This window comes from Macaca thibetana, chromosome 7, assembly GCF_024542745.1.
Source record: "Macaca thibetana thibetana isolate TM-01 chromosome 7, ASM2454274v1, whole genome shotgun sequence".
Lineage (NCBI taxonomy): Eukaryota > Metazoa > Chordata > Mammalia > Primates > Cercopithecidae > Macaca > Macaca thibetana.
This window is the reverse complement of record NC_065584.1, coordinates 122246540-122262960: the sequence shown is the minus strand read 5'-3', so window position 1 is coordinate 122262960 and position 16421 is coordinate 122246540.

Below are 16421 nucleotides of genomic sequence, written 5' to 3'. Positions count from 1 at the left end.
GAAATTATGGAATGCTATTGCAGCCATAGAATAAAGATCATATCGAAAGGCAAATGCGTAGCAAGTCAACAAATCCACAAAATGCCCATACATAAAAATTTAGCTCTTAAAGGTGCTTAGAGTTCTGTCTGTAGATGTGGAGACATAAGCCAAATGTTCTTTGTTTTAGAAGAAAGCACATACACATTTCACTGCTTCACAATCTTTTCCACACATGGAAAAATTATGGAAAAGCTCAAAGTGTTGTTATTTGCTTTGTTGAATTTTGGAAGTCAGTGACTACTTGCTGGGGAACAGGTGTGTCAAACACTTTTGTTCATTCTCTTCACATAGATGGATATTTGATGTCTTCTGATCTTGTTGCATTGGTGGCCTGAAATTAAGGTAGATAATTGGAATGACCAGGCTGAGACCTCATATTGCATCCAAAAATACGTTGTGAAACTTCAATGATCTTATTGGCATTGTGTTGTCTTAGGTGAAAGCTACTCATAAACGCACTTGCTTATAAAGTACACCATCGATCTTATAATTACATTCCACCTGGATTTATATGTTTGGAAAATGTGATTGAATTTTAGACCTCTCCGGGGGTAGTGTGTACGTGCACAGCAAAGCCACAAGGTGGTGGTATGGTGTCATCATATTTTTTAAGAACAACAAGAAAAGGGGGTTTGTTTAATGAGCTTGCACTCACAAGCCTGCTCATCTAGTGAACTGTGACTTTTCAAATACCAACCTATTAATGTCAAAGGCAATACTGAAGGGAACAGTTCTGTTTGATTTAAAAAATACAGACAATGTGAAGTCCACTATGGCCTAGTATCTATCACCTATGGGGCTCCATTCATGCCTAATGCTTTATTCAAGCTAAGACCTAGTTTTTATATATCAGATTAATACATATCTACAGCTTTGCACCTTTCTAGTTTGATTTTTTTATCATCAGGGCTCACCGGGGCCATTTTCATTCCCTTACTATAGCATCTGCAAGCAGGTGGATTAGAGATAACTCTCATTGTGCTTTGTTTTCCTCCCGACACTGTCATTAATCATTCCTTAAGCCACACTTCAACTTCTAGTAATCAGGACTGGCTGCTCCTGAGCTGCACAAGAATTGCCTCTCACAGTGTAATATGGAATTGGAAGCGAATGGCTGAGGCCAGACGCCTCTTCTGCATTCCCCATCTATCTCATCATTTAGGTATTTATCCATCTAGGGCTTGTACGGAGAGCACCTCTCTCCTTCCCATGAGGACACAGATTGCAACAGAGGATCAGATTTGTTACCCAGGCTTTGGGCTTTGATTGTCCTCTTATAAGTTCGGGATTAAAGTGAAATTTCCCACAGGGCTATGCAGGATTTGCTAGCATTTAACTGTTTAACCTGGCTGTTTGTGAATGAGAATCCTGTGGTCAACGATTCCGTAGAGAATATTATGGTAAGCCGAGCCTGAATGGTACACATTCCGGCGTGTTCCTGTAAAGATGGGCGCAGTTGATTCCAATTAACTTCATATCTGATATTGGCTGTTTTCATGTACACAGACAGCAGGGATACTAAGGTAAAAAGAAAGTCAAAGCATTCCCTTTTATAAAATATGGATGTCGGTTTTAAATAAATGCAAATCTCCCTCAAAATTATGATTTCCGTTTATGCTTTTTACACTAATTGGAGAATTAATCAGTCTTGCATTGGGTTGTTTTCTATTTTATGTAGTTGTTTCATGTTCTCTGATGTGTTTATCAATTCGAGTCTAAAGAGGATTTGATTCCTTATTCAACATACCTTTGAATACGACCCAAAACAGAGACAGAGTTATGAATTTATTTACATTTTTTTCACAATAAGAAATATGTACTTAGAGTGTCTTAGCTTATATGTAGAACTTAAACAGACACAATTTCCTAATTCTTTGTTATTTCTGAAGAGAAACGTTTTTCTTATGTGTTCCTTATTCCCAAAACCAGAGCAATGAGAAATTGGGGGCAGAACTATTCAAAAATCAAGTCTATATTTTCTGTCTATTTGTTTGTTTAGATTTAGATTTACTTGAAGGATTTGAAAAAGTCAAAATCATTCTGCTAGCTGGTTTGGAGAGGATTGTGTACCCGTCCACTGTAGTGATTCTATTTAATGCGAGTATGTTTTTTAAAATGCCGAAACGGACAGTGTTCATTTTATGTGTTTCATCAAAAGAAACAGAACAACGAGGCGACAGAAATACAGAATTTAGCAAACCATTTTAAGCTCATGGTGAAACCTGGCTTTTGCAAGAGAAGCAACCAAATCATTGAACATTTTATGCTTCCCCAAATCCTCCATTATATTTTCTTAACCTTAATTTTGTGATGCCAAAAAGTCAACAGAAATAGCTTTAAAAAACTATACTTAAAATGTTTAAAAATATTGGTCACGACAGATTGAAACATTTAAAAAACAATTTCAGGCATTTCACTGGAAATTCTTTTGCAATGGCTAGCGTAGGTGGCAGATTGATCATTTTGGGGGAGGCAAGGAATGGGAAGTGAGGAGGCCACAGGGGTCTCTAGACTAATTTATTTGTTTTGCTGCATGGAAGTCAGATGCCCTCTTATTAGGGAGCAGCTTTCAAAGCAGTCAGGAAGGACACCGATCTTGAGCCTGGTGAGAGCTTTGCTTGGGGTTACAAAACACGAACACGGCAGGGTTGGTGCTAAATATCTTTAACCCCGTTAAGGAGGCAACTGAATTAGGGGCATGGTGGGGGGATGCCCCTCCCCCGTGAAATGCAAGAGAAATCTCCAGATTCACATGAGTAATTTTCAGCTGGGTATTATGCTCCTGAAGTAACCTCTCATTCCCATTGTTTTAGTGTGAAATCATTTCCTCGGGAGATAATTAGAGTTGCTCCATTTATTACATTAAATGATTAGCATGCACTTGAAATGATCCAGTGTATTTTCCTTTATTGCTGATGACTCTTAAATATGGGCCTCCATTCTTAATGGATAAATTAAAGTTATCTTGGCTCTTTGTAGCCGACTATGTAGCCAAACAAGAGAGACTTTCTTTTCCAAACATAGGCCAGGTGTGCTGTGGCTGAGGTCTAGGTCTGAAGAGATTCTATTCATGTAGATGTCCCACCTGGTTCAACAAAGAGCTTGATAACATTGCTTAAAGGTTTTGTCTACCAGCCCCTTAATAAAAATGCTTTTAATGACAGTACTTTATCTGGCATTACTCATCCTATGTGTGGAGTAAGTAAGTTTAACATAAAGTGATCCAAGATCACATTTCAAAAAAAGTGCCTCACTGGAAAGGCATGCACATTATCTGAGTAAGCAATATGCCCTACAAAGCCATGGAAAAATGATATTTTAAGAATTACCAAATATAGATTTCATTTGGATGCAAGCGCTTTTCGTTGTCTTTGAACTAGCCTGGTTGTGTAACCGACAGAGTCATCTACAATCCACTGGAAAGTTCGGATCAAGCAGGCACTGCCTGATAAATAGGCACCGTTGCATATGTAATTAGAGAAATGAGAGATAAACTGGGTGCATCTTGTATTTGGTTTATATATGGAGATTTCCAAGAAATAATAAATAGAATTTAAGCGTCATGTTTGTTAAAAAGTTTAAATCAGTATTTAGGTACGAGATGTAAACATTCCCAGACGTAAAGACAAACTGATGAGGACCTACCAGTTTCACATTTGTCTACTCTAAGTGTGTGAGTAGCTCTCGTAAATTTCACTGTTAAGAGAGAATTTTACTTGAAGAGAAAAGAGTTTTAAAGAACATGATTGAAAAAATTTCCTGCAAACTTCCAATAGTTTTATATATTTTTGAGGATGAGGAGAAATTTTCTGCCACCTAGACATGATGATTCAAAACTCTGTCATTTTGCTTTCATTGATTTGTTTATGTATTTATTGTGTTCTAATAGCATTGTTATTTTCAAGAAAACACCGAGAGATGCTGTGGGAAGTTTATGGTTTATGGCAATAACTGGAGAATGAAAAAGAAAAGTGGAACAGACCGGGGGATGGGGGTGAAGTCAAGACTGTGCACTGACATTGTGGCCACAGTGACCCTTTCCTGAACAGGGGGTGTGTGGGGGGGGGCGTTTTCATTCACACACTGGGGTTTCTCAGGTATAGAGAATAGAAAATAAGTTACCAGAAATCAGGTATTTCTTTAGCAAGTGAGAAGAGGAATTTAATACTTCTCTCATATAATGCTTTCACTGCTTCTCTCTTACAATTCATATCCCAGGAACGTTCACATAAATTCTCTGTAAACAGTAGCTAGCATTTTACCACCACAGAGCCAAATAAAAATCACCCATGGAAAAGTTATTTGTATCAGAACTATGATCTTCAGAAAAGAGGCCTGTCAATATTAATTGAAGGAGAATTTATTTTAGACCTAAAATACTAGGATAACAGCTATAAGAACAACAACAGAAGACTTTTTTTGTTGTGCTTTGTTTTCTTGAGGGCAATCTTCACTCTTAAGCATCTGAGCAACTGTGGAGAATTTCTTTCTGAAAGTTATTTAAAATATAATAAATTACAAATGATAAATGGTTATGCTCTGGTTAAATATTTAAATGACTTAAAAATTTTTGCATTTTCCTATTCACTTTAGCAGACAAACATTTTCCATATTTAGTCTTTTGTATGATAGCAAAATGCTGCTGAGCTCTGGCTGAGGCACAATGACTTTGGGAAAACCCGATTTCTGAAGACCCCACCGTGTAATAACATTCTCTCAGCAACATCTCACATTGTCTTCCTATTCGTGTGTACTCAGATGAGACACACCGTTGTAGGAGAGGAGAGAGTTTTCTAGATCATCTGGTCATATTTTAGATTGATAGCTACTCAGGTCCATAGACATGACAGGATTTATTTGGACACACGTGGTGGTCATGCCAGGACTTCTACCCAGTCCTCTAACTCTCTTGTCTGGTGCTCCTTCTGCTACCATGGTAATACAACAGAGAAATACCCAAAATGTCTTCTCCAGCCTTTAGTTGGAAATGTTATTTACACATGGGAATTTCAGAGCATTCCAGTATGATTAGGTGTGATCCTTATTGATGAATATTGCCACCAAATATGATTTTAATTCTATGTAACACAGATTTTATTTAAATGGCTCTAAGTGGATAATGGTCAAATTGTATTACCTTTCAGCTAGCCACACCAAAGAATGTTTGGGAGATGGCAAATTCAATTAATATAAAGGCATCGGCAGTCTATTTATAGTAAATCTATCTTCAATTTCTTGAAGAACTTCCGAGAGCACTGTCAAACCATGGCATTTGGAGTTGGAGGAGATGTATTATCCAAAAAGAGTGCTATAATGTTGTTTAGCTTTGACAGGAGGATTTTCAGGGAAAGGATGCTTGAAAGTCTTCATCAGTGTCCTTTTGGAGAAACGATCTATCTGCAAATGATGGAGATGGAGGATAGGCTTAAATGGCACTTCTTTTCATAACTTCGTGAATTTCTTTTTAGTGTATGTGCCCTTTTCAAAAGGTGAAATTATAACAGTTCTAATACTTGTGGCATGGAAGGTTACAATGACTGAATACCATCTCTCTCAAACATTTATTCCATTTAAACAAAAATACCTGATAGAGAGCATTTCCATTATTCAAAAGAAATCACACAATATAATGGTTTCTAGCACTCCTTTTGTAATAGCTTACTTAAATATTTTGGGCTTCAATTCAATTTCTACTTTGTCAGACTTCACAGAAATACTTTATTCCACTGATTACATTTTTATTGTTTATTTTACTCTAAGTAGCCTTTGATTTCTTAGAGCACCAAAAGTAAAAGTCAGGTTTGCCGTTATGCAAAACACAAAATTCTCTTCATGCATTTACTTTTTGTAAAAACAAAACCAAAAAAAACAAACAAAACAAAAAAGGTAATACATACAAAAATGAAAGAATAAAAATCTTTCCCACCATTAATTTAACAAAAATTTAGATACAGTATATTAAAGAACAACTATGTTCTGTGGATTATTTTGCATTTTGGACACTTGAAATTTAATACAAATAAAGTTTTCTTTAGGTGGAGATCTTGTTTCTGCCAACAGCCTATTGTGATGTTAGACATTTATGAAGACAACCAAAGCCCTCAGTTGATGTTTTTAGTGATTACATCAAATTAAAGATAACCCCACCCCAAAAGGCAAATCTCATAAATAAACATGAATTCACAAAATCTGGTTGAAGTCTTCTAATAAGCTTGCATTTTCGACAGTGTTTTAAGAAGAATGACTGTAGCCACTGTGGCTGACACATCAGGGTGGCATCACTTCTCTTTATTAAAACTTTATCCCATAATTTATAGTCTTGAAAAAGCTTCATTAGCACTTCTGTGCACTTTTACAGAAAAAAAGAGAAACAAAGCTAAAAAAAAGAGATGGTCACATAATATATTTTGTTTATTTCAAAAGTGCTTTAAATTTTGCCTTTACACAAATAAGAAAAAATCTTCTAAACTTAATGCACAGAAAAAGAGCAATTCAATTGCTACAAAGAAGATGATATAAGTAGCCAATATCAAAGGAATTCAGACTCCGGGGCTGGTACATTTCCTTTTTTGCCTGAGTCCCTTCCAGGTGAAAATGGAGCACCTATCGTAGAATATGGGATATTTGACTTTATTATGATAATGCTGCAGCCGCTAAAGGAAAGATTCATGGAAAGATACCAGTGTGCGCCTTGGTATAATAGAAGTAAAAGACTCCATAGTTACAATACATAATTTAGCCATGCAAATACGGACTTAGGTGTGCAGTGATTTATCCATTTGCAATAGCCTGAAATTTTTTGAGAGGATTTTAAAAGACTTTATTGTCTAAAAATGAATATTTATAATGCTTTAGAGATAGTGGTTACTTACCGGCTAGGCAGTGACGTTTGCGACCAATAAAGAATGAAATGAAAAAACATACTTAGAAAAACTTCCAAGTGGGTTTTGGATAGATTCTGTGAAGATGTGTACCAAATTACTTGAATTGATGTAATGGCTTTTCAAATTCGATACTCCTATTTACGTTTGTTTTGTGTGTGTGTGTGTGTGTGAGCGTGTGTGTGTGAGAGCATGTATGTGTGTGCGTGTGTATACCTAAAGCCTATGAAACTATCGAGTTTTATTCAGATATTCTTAATGTCAATTAAAGTCCTCATCTATTAATTATTTTTTATTTTTTATTTCCAGGAAAATTGAATGGATTTCTCTTAAGATCATGTGAAAATATTTTTATATGTTGAAACAGAAACATTGAAATTCATTAAGAATAAAGCTCTGGCATATTAATTTGTCTGCCAGTTCTCAGCCTAGTGTGAATTCATCTGCTTGTAAGTCTTGAAAGTAGATATCAAAATAGAAGTACTCAGTAATGGTTTCAGTACCATTAACAGAGCTACCTGTTATTAAAAATGCAATGCATAATAATCTTGAGATAGTTATGATATGAATACGCTGATCGGTATATTAAAAAACAGTTTTCCCTCCCACGTTTTATCCTAAATCTATATGAAGGAGCATCGTTACTTGCAAAGTTTCAAATATTTGACTTATACGCAATTGAAAGACATATTGAAACAACAAGTACAAAGTGTCCAAAGACATGGTAAATATATAGTTTCTTAATTGCAAAGCCAAAGTAGATTACACACAGCCTTGCAAAATCTAAGACATCTGCTTTGTTTGAGACAAGAAGAAAGACATCTGCGGGCCTGAATGTTTCCTTGTGACCTGCTCCAGTGTGAGTAACCTTGTAGTTAACTAGGCATTTAGTCAGGTCCCAGAAAGATCATTGCCTGGATTCTGCCTCAGAGGCTGATGGGGACCAAGGCCAAAGCTAAAATGTCATACCCAAAAGATCATTGAAGCCAGGCAGCCGGGGTGGAAATGTCGTAACTGGGGCAGTGTAATAACAGCCATCAACCATTTATCTCTCAAGCAATCACAAAACTACACATATGAAATAATTGATGGGGCAGAAAAAATTTAAAACCTAAAAATAAAAATGTCAGCACCGAATTTTCATGAATCTTTTTTTTTTCTGGACTAATTTGTAATCCTGCTATTGCGTTCAAATATCCTTAAATGCTGGGGTTTTTCATCATACAGGAAACCTTTGGTGACTTCATATGGTATCGGTAGAACAAATTCACATTTAAAAAATTTCAATTGTGGGCTTCTGCAATTCCATTTGACACTGACTTCTCTAACTGCAGAGAAGCCCCGATAAAGTAGCTCTTCTGCTGTCGGGTTATATGCCTGGGTAGTGTTATGTGTGTTCAGTCTAGCACAGAGCAGTTTATTTGTTTAAAGCTGCTTCGATGTTCGGGTTTATTTGCTTGTTCATCGGCCAAAATGAGCGCCCTTCTCCTGGGGTTCCTGTCCCCCGCGTGACTTTGTAACAGAGTCCAGACGCGGCGTGAGGGCTTGTGCTGTCTGACAAACAAAACCAAACCCCAAACTGCCTGTGAGTTGTTGATAAATCTTTCCATTGGAATTATACTTGTCTAAGTGGCAGAGATACAAGATTCGCTTCTTATTCAGTATCTGAATGCGTGGAAGGCACAGTTAATTGCTCCCCATAGGCAGGAATTTGGCAGAGAGAAAGCAGCGCGTTTTAATCGGTCTGTCTAGCTGTATTTTAAAGCACCTCTTGCCACAGTGCCTGCATATTCGTGTTGGCATTAATAGAACAAAAATGTGTATTGGACTTGAAAGGTGTTTGTCGTTTTCTATCTCCAATTCTTGCCATTTTCACATATCTTTCATGAATATTCCCATCCATCCAATCGGTCCAAAATGAGCGCCCGTCTCCTGGGGTTCCCTGTCCCCTCGCTGACTTTGTAAAAGTCCAAGACGCGGCGTTGAGGCTTGTGCTGATGGTAGGTAAACACATTTATTTTTCACCTGATTCTGTTTTCTGTACTCACGCTGCCAAAAAGGCAGCTGAGAGAATGGTGCTGGCATCAGGGGGAGTTAAAACCTGAGCGTTTCTTTCACAGCACTACCTTTAGAATGAGAATATAGGGTTAATTTAATTAAGGGACAAAACGTCCAATGGTGGAGTTTAGAAAACAGGCCCAAAAGTGAAGAAGAGAGGATTTGGTTCTTAAAAAAGGAAAGCAGCTGCAAGTGAACCAAAGAACCCAAGGCTTTATTTTAAAAAGATTCGATGTCTTGATGGAAAAAAGTGATTTTACATGTTTATAAGAAAATCACGTTTTATTAAAAAATACTAACGTCACATAGGACTGATTCTTATCGTAGAGAAAAACAGTCTAAGTAGCTGGACTACACAACTGTGTGAGCACCACAATATCGCAATTCAGTGTTGATTTATGAACAAAATCAAGAATCATTAAATTGGAAAACTTTTTATACTCCTTTAGTGTAGCAATTTTTCCTGATCTTTCTTAGATATATCACAGGAAGAGCTCTTTCAGTGTAAAAATGCCTGATATTCAAATATCTTATGTTTGACACATCTTCTATGGTAAATTGTTTCTGCTTTTTTTTTTCCCCCCAAATATCATCTCACATCAGTATGCTGCATTTTACCGTGAAAGCTCCTTCTCATGTTTTTCTCATCTTGAAATAATACGAGCTTTAGAGGCAGGCAAACAGTTATGATACAGGCCCTTCTCTTTACTCATTATAGGCCTTTAGGCATGCTTGACTCTCCTGTACCCAGCCTTTTTCAATGACCAGTGGAAGTAACAGCACCTGCCGTGCCTTGCCACGTGCCTCCCAGGTTGAAATACAATCAGGTCATTTGGCTTCCATGGAAGGCAACACTTTTCTCCTTGCCTGAGATGATGTAGCATTTGTTCGTTTGCATCAGTTTTTTAAAATGTCAGTAGCATATAATAGCTGTAAGCAAAGTTTTTTGCTTTGTCAAGAAATTAACAATGTAGCAAAATAAAAATAAGTACTAACAGCCTGCTGTGTGATGAGATGCTGGAAGCGAGTGAAATTGAGGCTGCTGTCTTGACAGTTGAGAGAGCAGACTCTTCAAGAAGGAAGAAAAAAAGAATTTTTCTATAAATTTAAAGAATTTCTCCCAATTATGTCTCGGTAAGAATACTTTTCTAATGTTTAAGAGCGGTATCCTCTATTACCGTGCTCATTATAGCGAAATGTAAGAATGCATGAGTGGTGGGTGTTTTGTTGTGACATCTGAACTATTTGTAAATATTGTTCACAGCTTTCTTAGCATATTTTAGCAAGGCAACATTTCAGCAAAGTATAATTTATTACACATGATATAGATGGTGAGCTTCCCAACCCATTTGCTGTAGACCTGTTCGCACAGAAGAAAGCTGACATTAGGCGTATTACAGCAAAGTAGAAAATTTCAGTCTATGGGTCTGGAGCCCTGAAGTGGTTGCTTTGCCTTTATAAAACCACCAGTGGGACCAAGAGACTGGCTTTACCTGATGTTGGGGTTCCAGATAATAAAAATGCTAGCACGGTCAGGGGCAAGAGTGTAATTATTTTTTCTATTAATATGCCATGTGTTTATGTGTGCATGTATATATGTATGTGTGTATGTATTTTGCCAGGCAGCTTCCTCTGGCTGTGGCATGCAACCCCAATTCCACTTGGCATGGTATTTTCTTTTTGCATTTTCTACATGAAAAAAACAGCCTTCACCCCGATGGCTCATTTGGCTTTGCTTTATTCTTTTAAATTTTCCTCAAAGGGAGGTAAAGGTCATGGAAAGAGTTAAGGTGATTTCTTTTCTTGTCTTTTCTCTGCCTGCTTTAAGTGACAATGAAAACAAATTTTACTTTAGCTAGGTGGTTTTTCTTTTTTTCTTTTTTTAGCTGTCATTTTGGAAGAAAAAAAGAGTTGGAACTATTTTGAAAAGGTGTTTTGTTTTCAGAATACAAGTTAACAGCGAAGTATTTGGACAGTAAAGCCTGTTTGTTTTCAGTAAAGGAAGGCTTGGGAAACCTAATCTCCCTCCCCTCCTTTTCTCCTTCTCCTCCTCCTCTTTCTCTCCCTGTACTATGGGGAATTAGGTTAGTTTCACACGGAAGTCACAGTGATTGTGTGCCTATTATGTTCCAGACACTGGAGTAGTAACTTTACAGTAGCTCTGGGAGGTAAGTGGATTATTCCCATTTTACAGAGTGGGAGACAGAGACTTACAGAGCTAAAACGACTTGTCTGAGAGCAAGTGACAGGCATGCCAGGTTTTCAACGTAAGGTCGTCTGGATTCAAAACCATGGTTCTTTCCCCTCTTCCACAGCGCCTCTAAAGTAAAGGCAGAGGAGCAGTTCTCAATAGGGCTGCGAATCAAAATAACCTCCTGTGAAACATGAAAAAAGTTCAAATGCTTGATTTTCATTCCTGGACACGCTATGCCTGTGGCCGTTAATTCTGAGCATCAGCATCACCTGTGGTGTTTCAAAAAATTCCATGCCAGTTTCCCACCCTAAGTCTACTAAGTTAGTTTTCAGGAATGGAAATCAAGTATTTGATAAATAAGGCAAAGAATAAGACAATTCTGAAGACAGAAGACATTTGTGTTAAGTTGGCACTAGATTCAGTACCTGTTGGTCTTTAGTATAGTTGATACGCTCTTTCATCTAAGTTTCCATTTGTAATATTTTTGCATCTAGTTTTCTGGGATAGATAATCCAGATGGCCACTGATAAATAGTGGTAGAGTGACTGCTAGAATTGTTTTTAGAGCCATTTTGTCTGTCGAGGAGAACCACTACCATAAGCAAAATGGTTGAGATTGCTTATGAAGTCACCCATCACAGACGTAACTTTGTGATTTCTTCAGCTGAGAGTATTTGTTTAGTTAAGCATCCTTCTCAGGGGTTCCAAGAGTCTATATCTGATTCCCAGTGCCATCACTATCAGCCTTGGGAGGCAAAGGTGAGAAAGCCTTATTAGTCTAACTCCAAATTTGCTATTCATTTTATTAATTTCATATAGGAAAATGAACAGCGACTAGAACCTCTCTTTTAACCATCTAGAAGTCTTGTTTATTGCTTTCACCATGCATTACTAAATCATGTGGAGTTTGAGTAGAACTATGCATGCTCTTTTTACACTTGCTTCTGGGCACTGAACAATCATAAATGAACTTCCATCATGAATTTTCTGGATATGGGCTAAAAGACTTTTTTTTCTACAGTCTTTCAGTTAGTGGTTCATGCCAATAAATTGACTGTAGTGTGGAAGCTAGCAGAATATGAAAATGTTTGGCTTATGGCTTACTAAAACTGGAAAAATGACACATATTGCTGATTTCATTTACCTTAGCGCACCTCCCAAGTCTTGAAGATCTATTTGTGGGTGTTTTGCCATTATGAATATAACTGATGTCGCGAGGATTACTCAAACAGCAACTCAGGAAAACATCTTTAGAGAAATCTGATCTTAACCTCAAAGTGTATTTAGCAAGCAATATTGAAATTAAACTAAAATGGAAGGATAGTTTAAAAATCAATAGCTCAATGGTGCCATTCATAGTCTGATATAGGTATTTGCTGTCTTATTAAATGAATTTGCTATTTTATAAAATATTCCTGGCATTTTCAAACACTCTGCCTGTGCATAACATCTACACATATCTTAGTTTAAAACACTATCCAATGAGGTTTTACAATGAAAATGTTCCATCCTACTCTTTACATCCCTTCTCTGGCACCTCATCCCCTACTTCCCCAGAAACAAAGGCATACGATGCTGAAGCAGCTGAGGCATATCTATTCCATAACAGAGAAGTGAGTGATTTTGCATGACTGGCCTTAATGGTACCAGCATGGATCTCTGCCTGGCTGAACCCAGCAAAGACTCGGTAATTCATGGGTGACTTCCATTCTCTCCTGCTGTCTAAGTGAAAACTTACATTGAAAAAGGCCCTCAGTTTATATATAAAGTATAAGCAGCAAAGGTGTGCTGTCTTAATTTTCAGTCTAACCCTCAAGACATCCTCCATGGCATCAGTATTAAAGCAGAAACCAAAACTACATTTTCCTATTCAATAATAAGCTATGGAAGTTGCATGGGGTCGAGTCTCTAGGAAATCCCCTCTTTCTTTGAAAAAATGTCATTGGTAAGATAGGAGATTGGCACCACAATGAGTAAAATATAGTGCGGGCTGCTATGCACTGTCAGGTAGAATTTGGTTTGAGACACTGACTTTTGTCTGCGTGGTGTCTCCGTTCCAAAGAAGATGGAAGATGCAAAATTGCAAGTTTCCAATCTCTGGTTAATGTGGTCTATACAACTGAATAATGTATAAGGAGATGTTCCTTTGATAATGTCACAATTATTCATTGTACAGCCATAAACTCAAATATTCACATTAACAGCTAGGTATTATTTTTCTTCTCTGAAATTAAGTGAGCGGCATCAGTGGTCATAAATGAGAGCATTCATCAAAGGCGGAGCCATGGCAGAGGATTAAGTGAATGCTGATGAAGTGTCCAGATTCCCATAACTTGGAATGGAGCTGCATTCAGCATTCCTTTATTATCCATCTGCCACATAACAAAAAGTCTCCTATATTTAATGCAGGTTTGCCCTAGGCCACGTAATAGGATTAGGAATAATTTCTACAAATTTACAAAAACAAATCACATGGGAAGGCTTAGAATTTGCTAATAATTTCTCCATAGCTGGGAGATCAAAGGGATGTAAGAGTCCCTAGCCAGGCGGTAGTTTGACCCTGGCCAGGCTTTTTTAATGAAAGGGTTAATCTTCTCCGAGGTGACCATAGAAGAGCAAATAGTGTGACCAAAGGCAGATTCAGGCCTCCAAAAAACAAGGAAGAAAATAGTCTGAAAAGTACAACAGCAAGAAAACATTTACAGAATCACGCGACATTTTCTGGTTTAGAAAAAATAAAACTGCAGAACCTCATTGAAAGGGGCAAGACAAAGGACGAGAGCTGGCTGAGAAACAAACCCAGGAAAGATCAAAACCCCTCACCATTGCCTTGAGGAATAAAAGAAATTAGGCTGCTTGCTTGTTCTTTTAAAGGTTTTCCCATCGTGGTCAGGTAAGGGCCGCCATCCATCTCTTAGCCCACTCACACTGTTCCTGTTGAACTTTGAGACACAGCCCACCTGGCAAGGGTCTGCTAGCATGCCATTTCAAGTGTACCACTTTATAAATAGGCAGATTGGGATAGAAAATCATGAATTCTTACATGGACTTTCTCCAATCTTAAAGGGAAATGAAGGTGAACAAAGGCATATTAAAAATAATGAAGGCAGCTAGAACTAATGGCATTGTTCCAGTGTCTTTCAAGATCTTTATTACTAATTCAGATAAGTGGAAATCTGTAGCCCAAATCTGCTATCCCACCTTTTCTTCCAAGTGGCTATAGTGATGAAGCCAGGGCTCACACATATCAGGAGCCCCACCAGTCCTTTTTCCTAGCAATGGTTATGGGATCCCATTGTCAGCCTGCATGATTTGTTCTCAAGACGTCCTGAACACAATGCTGGGCTTCTCCTTTATCTATTGTGCTACTCAGCAAATGGATTAAATATAGGATCTGTCTAGTGCATGAGACATGCTAGATACTTTTAATATAGTCTTGCTGAAAGTCCACTTAGCCTTTGATGGAGGTGAGAGGTTTCCTATTACTAAGTCTCACCACCTTAGTGTGGATCCAGCCAGAGGGAAATAAAAGTTGCCTGTCTCTTCACTTTTATTACCTGTTGGTTTGTTAAGACTAAGATTGAAGTTGGAGGTGAAGGTCCTTCTTGGAAAACTCGCTAAAAGAAATCAGCTTGGGAGAAAAGGAAGGAGTCTGAGAAAAAAAATGGTCTCATTAGTCAAAACAATGGTCTCAAAATGAAGTAATTTCTTTTTTTCAGAGTTATACCTTTCTTTTGACTTCCAGCTCCTAAGAAGCAGGCTTATGACTGATGGGCTTCTTTCTGGGAAGAGTTCAGAAGAAATCAACTCCTTTCGTCCAGTGCCCTCTGATCCTCTCACTTCTTTCCCCAGAACTGAGGGAAAACTGATCATGAATTGTTCCAGGGCCCTGTGGGCATTGGTGGAAGATAGATGCCAAGATAGACTTCTGAAACCTCAATATCCTGCTTGCCAGTTCCATGCATGCTAGATTTCTTAGTGGCAACAGTGTGGAAGAATGGTTGGTTCTTCTGGCAGAAACAGCAGACCTGAGACAAAATATATAGACTATCTTGGTACTCAATGGCTTACTGACTTATGTATGGAGGAGGTCCTAAGTCCACCAGGTCTTGTCATTCTCATCTTCTCTCTCTCAAATTTATCTTTTCCCTGCTATTCTCACTGCTGCAGTTCAGACACTGAGAATTTCCAATCTGGTCCTTACTTCACACTTTCACAGCATCCAACTGCAAGTATGGTCCAATATATTTATACTGAACTGAATTCAGTTCCTCGATAAATGATTTTTCTCCAACATTTTTATGATTTCGCTCATTCTATCCTTCCATTCAAAACATTTTCCTTCTTGTTCACATGGTAAAAACTTCAAACCTCAAATATAAGTTTCTCCATGAAGTGATTTCAGTCAGGAATACAACTAGTCAGCATTAAAGTGAAAAGCTATGAAGTCAAATTTAGGTTCATTCATGGTCATACTGTCTTGTGTTTGGTAAGTGCTTTACCTGTCTGTATCAGCTACTGTTCTAAGTGCTATATGTGTATCAACTGATATAATTTTTACATGATTCTATGATGGAGAAACATTTATTATTTATGCATGCATTGTAGACAAGGAAACTGATGCTTAGAGAAGTTAGATACTCTCCTTAAGGTTATATCTGGTAATTGGCAGAGTCAGGCTTTGAACCCAGGCCTGCATGTTATGTTAGACTGTTTGTCAGTTCCCCTTATTTTCTGGCTAACTCTTGTACTTAAAGTCTTTGAGATGAGCGGGATCTTGGAGGTAACTGAGTTGTGTAGCTGTTTTTTGCTCTCAGATGATTAAACTGAGGCTCTGAGACAGTGAATGACCTAATCGAGGTTACAGAGTCAATAGCAGAGCTTGGGTAAGAGAACCCAGGTGCAAGACTGTCCAGAATTCTTTCCCTGAAAGCAAGTATATTTCCCTGCCCCCCCCAACTAGAAATCTCCACCCCCTCCCCCAACTAGAAATCCCTGTGCCTCCCCCAAGTAGAAATCCCTGCCCCTCTCTCCTAACATTAATTTCTGTCACTTCTTTTAATGTACATTAGACAAATCGATTTGTTCACCAATCCTTAAAAGCCCACCATGATGTTAAATTTCGGTGATGCGAAGATGAATAGAACATAGTCTCTCCCTATGCTTGAAACACTTACTGTCCACAGGGGGCAAGGTGTCGAGAGAGAGCTGCAGACCACTAAGAACAGTGTTATGAATGGAGGTTTG